Genomic DNA, 9,479 nt, shown 5'->3' on the forward strand with positions numbered 1-9,479 from the left:
GAACATGCAATTTCATTTAAGATTTTGATGTAAATAATTCACCTTCAATTTCTTGGACTTCATCTGATTGGTAAAACATATGTAAACATAGATAAGATTTTTCATCACTTAACTTACTCTAGTAGGACAAAGCATAGTTGCATCATTAAAAAAAAATTCATGCTATATCAGATTAAACAAAAATTTAGGATAGAAAAATTCAACAAATGATAAAGGTGATTCAATGTTTTGAAGCAGACGATCTTGTGCTATATGAGCAATGCTCTCTCATTTTCGTTTAAATCCATCTGTCTTCAATTTTTAGAATCTAATAACTAAATTCTTTTATATTTTTGCACTCTCACTACATTTATTAGTATTTAATCTCATGTACGGCTAACATCTATATTAAAATTAATAGTTGCATGTAAATTATTTTAAATTTTTTTATAAAATGCATGTAATATTTTCATGAAAAAGTAAATTTAAATTACCTTATTTATATATTTTCTAATTGTTATGAGAAAACTATAATATATTTATTATAATATTTAGTATATATATACATATATATATATATATATATATATATATATATATTATTTTATTTGCAGTTTTATAAAAAAAACACATAATTTGAATTATACAATAAATTTTAATGAAAAAATGTAATATTTATGGATTAATATGTTTTTAATGATATTTTATCATGTATGGAAAAACAAAAAATCCTGCATGTAACCCATGTCTCGTGGTAATCTATTATGAAAACAAAAACTTCGGTTTAATTAGTTTTGGAGGATATTTTTCTACTTTTAAATTAAAGTTAAATATATTTTTAATTTCTTAACTTTGATAAGTGAAAATTAGAAATAATTCATCTTTGAAATTTTGGATTAATTTAATTCTTTAACTTTATAAATGCATGTATTTAGTATTTTTAACCAAATGTTTTTAAATTTATTTGAAGTTTCAAATGCATTTCATGATAGTATATGAGTTGTTTATGTTAGAAATTGATAATCAGGAATAAGGAAAAGTCTAGCATTCTCATTTTATTCACTGATGAACAATACATCAGTTTATATATAAATGTCCTAGATGAGTGGCTCACTCTATATGACTAACAGAAAGAATAAAATGTAACAAACTGAATACCATGTATACAAAATAGAATGGAGAGAAACAGAAAAGACAAAACAGAGAGATATTCTATTGATATTCTCTAACAGTCCCCCTCAAAATCAAGGTGATTGAAGAATTTCAATGACATTGAGTTTGTCACGGAGAAGGCAAAAACGACTTCTAGAGAGAGGTTTTGTGAGGAGATAAGCAATTTGATCAGTGGCAGGAATGTGAGTCACGTATAAGGACTGATTGAGAACTTTCTCAAGAACAAAGAAAATGTCAAGCTCCATATGTTTAGTGCGAGAGTGCAGTACAAGATTGTGAGTAAGCGTTACTATGCTTTGATTGTCGCAGTGAATCATAGGAGTCTCCAGTGGAGTCGCCATCTGTCACAACCGAGATCACGGCGGAACGGCAAAAATAATTTAAAAAAAAATAGAGAAGTCACCATCATAATTTATTATGGAAAACTATAAAAGAACCTTAAAAGAATGGTCTTCGAAACCAAATTTAGATTCGGGAGTCGGTTACGTGTGGGAGAAGGTATTAACACCCCACAACGCTCGTCTTAAGACGGTTCCCTCTTTAATTAAGTGTGCAAGATAGAATTTTGATGTTTAGAATATTTGTTATTCCCAAAAAATCAAACAAAATAAAAAAAAACACATACAAAAATATTAAAGATTAAAACAAAATTAATTTTTATTTTTTTGGCCCGACAAGGATTGTACCTCGCTCCTACATATTTCCATCTGGAAAATCAAGGATAACGTAATTCTTTGTAAAAGGCTGTTTGATATTATTATTATTATTTTCTAAATTTTAGATATATATATATATATATATATATATATATATATTAATATCAAGAGAACCCAAGATTATACATGATAAAAGATTTAGTTTTCAAGCAAATCCGAGATTTGACGTGATGTTTAAAATGATTTTATAATTTTTATTTATTATTATTAATTTTTTTTTCAAGAATTAAAAGTTTGTGAATGAATGTTTTGATTATCAAGCAAGTCCGAGACTTGACATGACATTTAATACTCATATAAAGAAATAATATAATTTTTTATCTTTTTTTTATTTATTATTATTTTTTTGGGGAGAATTAAAGCCTACGAAAGAAACCTTTTTAATTATCAAGATAAATGGCATTCCAAATAAAGGAAAAGGAAAGGGTTGAGGATATCAATGACAAACCCAAAATCATTTAACGCGTGAACTCCAAACACATTTAATCATACAATAGTTCAATCGATCATACATTTGATATTATAAGAGAATCATGAATAACATTAGGAGCAAAGAGAGTTTACATTTCAAGACACGAACAGAACAAAACTGACCGAAAGGATGGTAAGGTGACCCCTTTTGCATATGTGCTTTGATAATAATAAAGAAGAGGGGTTTTTCGAATTTTTTCTTGTGTCTTGCATTGGAAAAATTTTGTGCTTATATAGGCACGTTGGGGTACCACTGAAATCCTAGTCTTTAATTATAAGAAAATATATGAGGAAGGAATTGGTCCTGATATTAGAAATTAAATGGTCGCACAATATCTACGGTATTGATTATAATTATTAACGAAATATTGTCTGTAATTACTAGAATCATATTTTCCGTCACATAAAGATCGTGATCAAATCATAACATATTATTCATATAATTGATTCTAATTATTATCAAGAATATTTTCTTCTAACTATTAAAATCGTACCATCTCTAAAAAATATTATTATCGGGAACATTTACTTCTAATTATTAAAATAATATCTTCCCTGATTAATAAATCAATGAGGCATATCACATAAGCGTAAATGCAATATACTTATTCAAATTATTATAAAAACATATTGCTCATAATATTATACATTTCTCTAAAAACAGAAATTATAAAATGTCATTTTCTGACATGTCATGTGAAGAGTGTAAATAGCAAACAGTAGGGTGAAAATATGTATAAAACATTTGGGCTCATGAGAAGGGTGTGATAATTAAAAACAAATTAGATTCTCCCTTCTTTTTCTTCTTTTTTTTCTTTTTCTTTTTTTCTTTTTTTTCATGGTAGAATTAAAGTTAAAAACCTAACATATTTTTATTTTATTTTATTTTTTATTTAACAAAACAAAATGCATTCACCCAGACGAAATTAGGTATTGACAGCTGTCCCACTTTACTTAGATTTTAATAGATAAGATGAAAGTGAAATTTTCATATTATCATAGTAAAAGATAAATAAAGATAAAAACACTAATTTCGTTCGGGTTTCAAAAAGAAATATAGACGAAAAATAAAAAGAGTGAAAAAGAGTCAAACATATTTAAAGGTAGACATGACCACACCCAAGGGGAGGGTCTCCATCCGAACGAGAGGAACTCAGTGACCATTACCATGTAGAGGTCCCAAGGTGACATAAGAAAACAATGACCATTGCATCGTAGAGGGTCTTAATTTAAAGAGATCGATGATCATTGCCTCGTAGAGGGCCTCGATGTACCAAAAGAAAATATGAACTCGACCATTGCCTCATAGAGGACCGATATACCAAAAGTGAACTTGAACTCGACTATTGTCTCGCAGAGGACCGATATACCAAGAGAAAACCTAGACTCGACCATTGCCTCGCAGATGGCCGATATACCAAAAGAAAACCTAACTCGACCATTGCCTCGTAAAGGGCCGATATACCAATAGAAAACCTGGGCTCGACCATTGCCTCGCAAAAGGTCGATATATCAAAAGAAAACCTGGGCTCGACCATTGCCTCGTAGAGGACCGATATATCAAAAGAAAATCTAGGCTCGACCATTGCCTCATAGAGGGCCGATATACCAAAAGAAAACCTGAACTCGACCATTACCTAGCAGAGGGTCGATATTGAAATGAAAGTTTGCAACCATTTTGTGAAGAGGGTTCTACTATGAAATCAACATGTGAAAGTCAAATTGAACTTTGTGAGAAACAAAACGCATGAATGAAAGAGACTCTGTTTTTTTCTTGATAGATTATGTGAACATTGTATGTTAAAAATCCAGATGGGAAAACAATGAAACCCAAAAAGTTGCCCCAGGTTAGAAACATGAAGAATAAGATATGACTCAGATGGATTTGTGTAGGAACCATGATTAACACATCAACAAAGTGAAAAAAACCTTACCAACACAGAAACAAGGTGTGGAAACCTTGACAAGGTGTAGAAACCTTAACTAACACAAAAACAAGGTGTGGAAACCTTGGCAACACAGAAAGGTGCAGAAACCTTGACTAATACCAAAAACAAGATAAATTTGTGCTTGAGGGCTACACAAAACTAGGCTTGAGAGTTATACAAAATTGAGCTTGGTGGCTAGATAAAGTGGGCTTGGGCTACACAAAACTGGGTTTTAGGGTTAGACAAAGCTAGGCTTGGGGTGGCCAGATGAAACTGGGCTTGAGGCGCCAGTGCAAAACTAGGCTTGGGCCAAACTAAATTGGGCTTAAGAGACCGAATAAAACTAGGCTTGAAGGGCCAGTGCGAAGTTGGGCTTAGGCCAAACTAAATTGGGCTTGAGGTGGCCAGATGAAATTGCGCTTAAGGGGCCAGTGTGAAATTGGGATTAGGGGCTAGACAAAACTAGGCTTGAGGTGGCCAAATGAAGCTGGCTTTAAGTGGCCAGTGTGAAACTAGGCTTAGGGGCTAGACAAAGCTAGGCTTGAGGTGGCCAGATAAAATTGGGCTTGAGGGGCTAGTGCGAAGCTGGGCTTGGGCCAAACTAAACTGTGCTTGAGGTGGCCAGATGAAACTAGGCTTAAGGGGCCAGTGCAAAACTAGGCTTAGGGGCTAGACAAAACTAGGCTTGAGGTGGCCAGATTAAACTGGCTTAAGGGGCTAGTGCGAAACTGGGCTTAGGGGCTAGACAAAGTTAGGCTTGAGATGATTAGATAAAACTGGACTTGAGGGGCCAATGCGAAACTTGGCTTGGGCCAGACTAAACTGGGATTGAGGGGCCAGATGAAACTGGGCTTAAGGGGCTAGTGCAAAACTAGGCTTAGGGGCTAGACAAAGCTAGGCTTGAGGTGACCAGATAAAATTAGGCTTAAGGGGCCAATGCAAAACTGGGCTTGAGGGGCCAGATAAAACTGGGCTTGAGGGGCCAATGCGAAATTAGGCTTGGGGGCTAGACAAAGCTATGCTTGGGGGCTAGACAAAGCTAGGCTTGGGGGCTAGACAAAGCTAGGCTTGGGAGCTAGACAAAGCTAGGCTTGAGGGCTAGACAAAGCTAGGCTTGAGGGTTAGACAAAGCTAGGCTTGGGGTGGCCAGACAAAACTGGGCTTGAGGGCTAGACAAAGCTAGGCTTGAGGGACCAGATAAAACTGGGCTTGAAGGCTAGTGCGAAGCTGGGCTTGGGCCAAACTAATATGGGCTTGAGGATATATGAATGAAGAGGACCATCAATCCGAGAAACATCAAAGAAGCAAATTTTGTATCTTTCTCATTTTCATCATTTCGAAACAGAAGATTCGACAACCGTTCATGTGAATGAAGAGGGTTTCGGTCCCAAAAGTGACAAGAATTTATTTTCATTTCATGAAAAAGAACTATGATGCATGCACATGATGCATGAAGATTAAAACATGTTATGAATTTTTCTTTTTGAGCATTTAGATTATTTATGCATGCATGAATATGCTAACATAGTTTGATATGTGCATGAATATGCTAACATAATATGATATGTGCATGAATATGCCAATATGATATATGCATGAATATGTTGGCATGCATGTGACTCTCTTTTTTTCTTTTTGAACCAAATACTACATAAAACCTAATTTTGCTAACATATGTTTTGATATTTTTTTTGTTTGATATTTTTTTCTTTTCACAAAAATGAATGATGTATATATGATTAGATATGAATCTATGCATGAAGCATAGCCTCATGTATTTTTCACCTTTTACATTGTATGAAACTTATTTCAATTGATCCCCAATTTGTTGTTATTTTTAGATTTATGGAATTCTTCTGTTTTGATTTTTTTCCTTTGAAATATATTCCTTGGTCTGATCAATTTATTGAGAAACTCTTTTTTGTACCATTGTTTTTTGAACACTATTTGAGTGACATACATGAAATTGCCAAAGTTCTTGGAAGGGCTTAGATGAGGTTATTGACTAAGGAGTTACCCCAATTTGATAGTTAAGATTTAAGTTCAGGACATGAGGTGTGTTTGGGCTTGTCCCAGTTGTTGATAAAAAAAGATGGAGACTTTAAAATCTGCCCCAATTTGAGGGTATAGATTGGTCTCAGGGTGCAAAATGTGTTTGAGTTTGCCGTAGTTGTTGATAATATGAGAATGTTGAAAATAATTGGAGGCTTCATACTAGTTGCCCCAATGTAAGTCTGACAATCAAAGTCAATAATTTTCCAAATTCAAGATATCTGACTATAATGTATGAACAAGTAAACTATCTCCCCAATTTATTTCAAGGTGAGAATAATGAGTAATGGTAGGAGAAAGGTCGATCAAAGTTTAGGCTCAAAGAAGAAAATATGATAGGAAACAAATGAAGAATGAGAGGATGAGAGGGCATGACCTTGATTTAACTTGACAACTCGTGCTAATTTTGATCTCTATGGAAACAGGTTAACCAAAATAAACTGCCCTAGTGTTTGAAAGAAAATCTTTGAACACCTTTTTTCAATCTTTTTTTTTTACAAACCTCTTAACATGACAAAATATTTTCCTCTAAATTAAAGTTTTTGAAAAACAACAATTAATCATTGATTTGTGTGGACTTTATTAGGCTTGTATTGTGGCCAAGGCTAAGGGATATAAAAAAAATGGATAGTGAAGGCTCAAAATAGATGGTATAAAGGTTATTTAAAACAAGGGTCTTTATCTAACATTACATCTAAAACTCATTTGACTACCTTTGTTCACCACTTTTTTTCCACTTTCCAACTCTTGTTTTTCTTTTTTTATTCTTTTTTTGCATAACCATTTTTTTTTGTCTTTCCAAACTTTTTTTTATTTTTTTTATTGGTGAATTACAAGTCAAATGAAATAGATGCAAACATTATGTTAACTTCAGTGGGAAGGTGACCTTTGTTCAGGATAATTAGAAAGAAATTTTGATTTTTTATAAGCTCAAAATGGGTAACAAAGGAAAATCATTTTTTTCTTGATAAAGAAACATGGCCACACATCATTTCAACTCATGATTGTTTTAATTTCAAAAGCTTTAATCTAAGGGGGGAAAATCACATTAGAGTTTGCCCTTTATTTGTCCTTACTTTTTTTGTATTATTTTCTATATTTTTATTGTCTTAATTTTTGCCTAGACTACCCTCTTGGGTTTTCAGTCTAGCAGACTTTTCTTCATTTTTTTCTTTTTTTTGTCTGTGTTCAAAGACTTACTTCAATTTTTATTCATTCTAAGGCACATGTCCCTTAATGATGACCCTCTATGGAATACAAAGAAAAGGTTTATGGGAGAAAGGTGAGGTAAAAGAGGATGGGAGAGGAAATGAATTTGAGCAATTTCATGTACACAAATTAGAGCGATGTTTCAAAATTATGTCACTTTTCATAAAAAATTATCCATTTATTCAACTAATTGATTTGACCAAAGAATAATTTATTTTCTCTTTTTATGTTTTTTTCACTATTCGCAAGATTCCATGAATTTATTAACAAAAAATGGGAAACAATTAATTTTGAATTTATTATAGTGAAACTTTTTTTTTTCAAGATGTGGTGTTGATGCATGTTATGTGTTATGCAAAGTGACATGAGAATGCAAGATGCTACAAATTCGAAAACTACCTATACACATGCATGTGAGTGTATGTATGGTATGTACTATACAAGGTGACATGAAAAAAACAATGGGATGAATATTATGCATTATAGTGGATTCATGTTACGTGTCAAGTGAATGTAAAAATGTTATTTACCTTAAAATTATATGCATGGTACCATGCATGAATGAAGACAAGATGTGGATGTAATGCATGTATGCGCCTCGAGATGCCCTTATTTATACGTTGATGCAAATATGACATAGTTGAAAATTAACCACTTAATTCGATAAAAATGAAAAGATTAAAAAAATAAAGAAATAATGCACGCTCCCTTTATGTCCTAGAAGGTGTAGAGAAAATCTATTTTCTGGTCTATGGGCTTTTATATGATTCTTTCAAGGATCTAAATTATCTCACAGGCCTCTAGAGCTGAAGTCAACTTCAAGACATAATCCACAACGATAGGCAAAGTTGACCCATGGACTAGGGACCAAATTGACACCTCTACTTTCAGGGGAATTGCAACCCCTTGGTAAAACCATTAGTGGGGTTAAAACCCCCAAAAATGCAAATATAACCCTAACTAAAAATAATTATTTTTATAATGGTGTGTGAAACTAGACATTAATATGTATAACATTTTTTATGTTTTACAAATTTTCTCCAAATTTAGAATACATTCATATTTGTGAAAATTTATATTATAACCAATGAAAAATATTGTAATACACAAGCCATGTATTATGTACTTGTGTCCTTAATATATAATTCAAAATACTTTAAATTAGTAGAACTAGCCTACTAACGTGCATTTTTACATTCTTATTTTATTGTAAGAAAATAAATTCGATATTTGTATATTTAAGGAGAATATATTATTTAATAAATTAAATTTAAATTTTACATTTTAATTTCGTAAAATTTACTTATGGGAAAATTGTATTAGTTAACTTATGGAAATTAATAATATCATTCGGGAATATATATATATATATATATATATATATATATATATATATATATATATATATATATATATATATATATATATATATATATATATATTATCATTTATTATAAAACATTTTGTTACTATTTATTATATTTATTTGTATTATTTATTTATATTATTGTCATTTATTATAAAATATTTTGTTACTCTTTTTATTATATTTATTTCTATTATTTATTGTTATTTATGTTTATATATTTATTATTGTATATATATTATACATATATATATATATATGTCAACACCCAATTTCGTCCGGGTAACAATGATAAAAATAATAAATAAAAAATATTAATTAATTAATTAAAGTTCAATCGAGAAGAATAAATAAATAAATAAATAATAAAAAAAAGGAAAAATATGTTTTAGTTCGAGAAAAAAAATAAATATCTATGTTTATTTTTTTATTATTATTTTTTTTTATTTTTAATTTAATTTTGTTTTATTTATTTATTTGGGCTTATTATTTTATTTTCCTTTCTATTATTACAGCTCCATTTTTGTTTTACGTCTCTCATTCTAATTTAATAAAAAAGGAAAAAACAATAAAAATAACAAAAAA

The sequence above is a fragment of the Vigna unguiculata genome, chromosome 11 (genome assembly GCF_037176805.1).
Source record: "Vigna unguiculata cultivar grain cowpea cultivar isolate G323 ecotype 2 chromosome 11, ASM3717680v1, whole genome shotgun sequence".
NCBI classification, from domain to species: domain Eukaryota; kingdom Viridiplantae; phylum Streptophyta; class Magnoliopsida; order Fabales; family Fabaceae; genus Vigna; species Vigna unguiculata.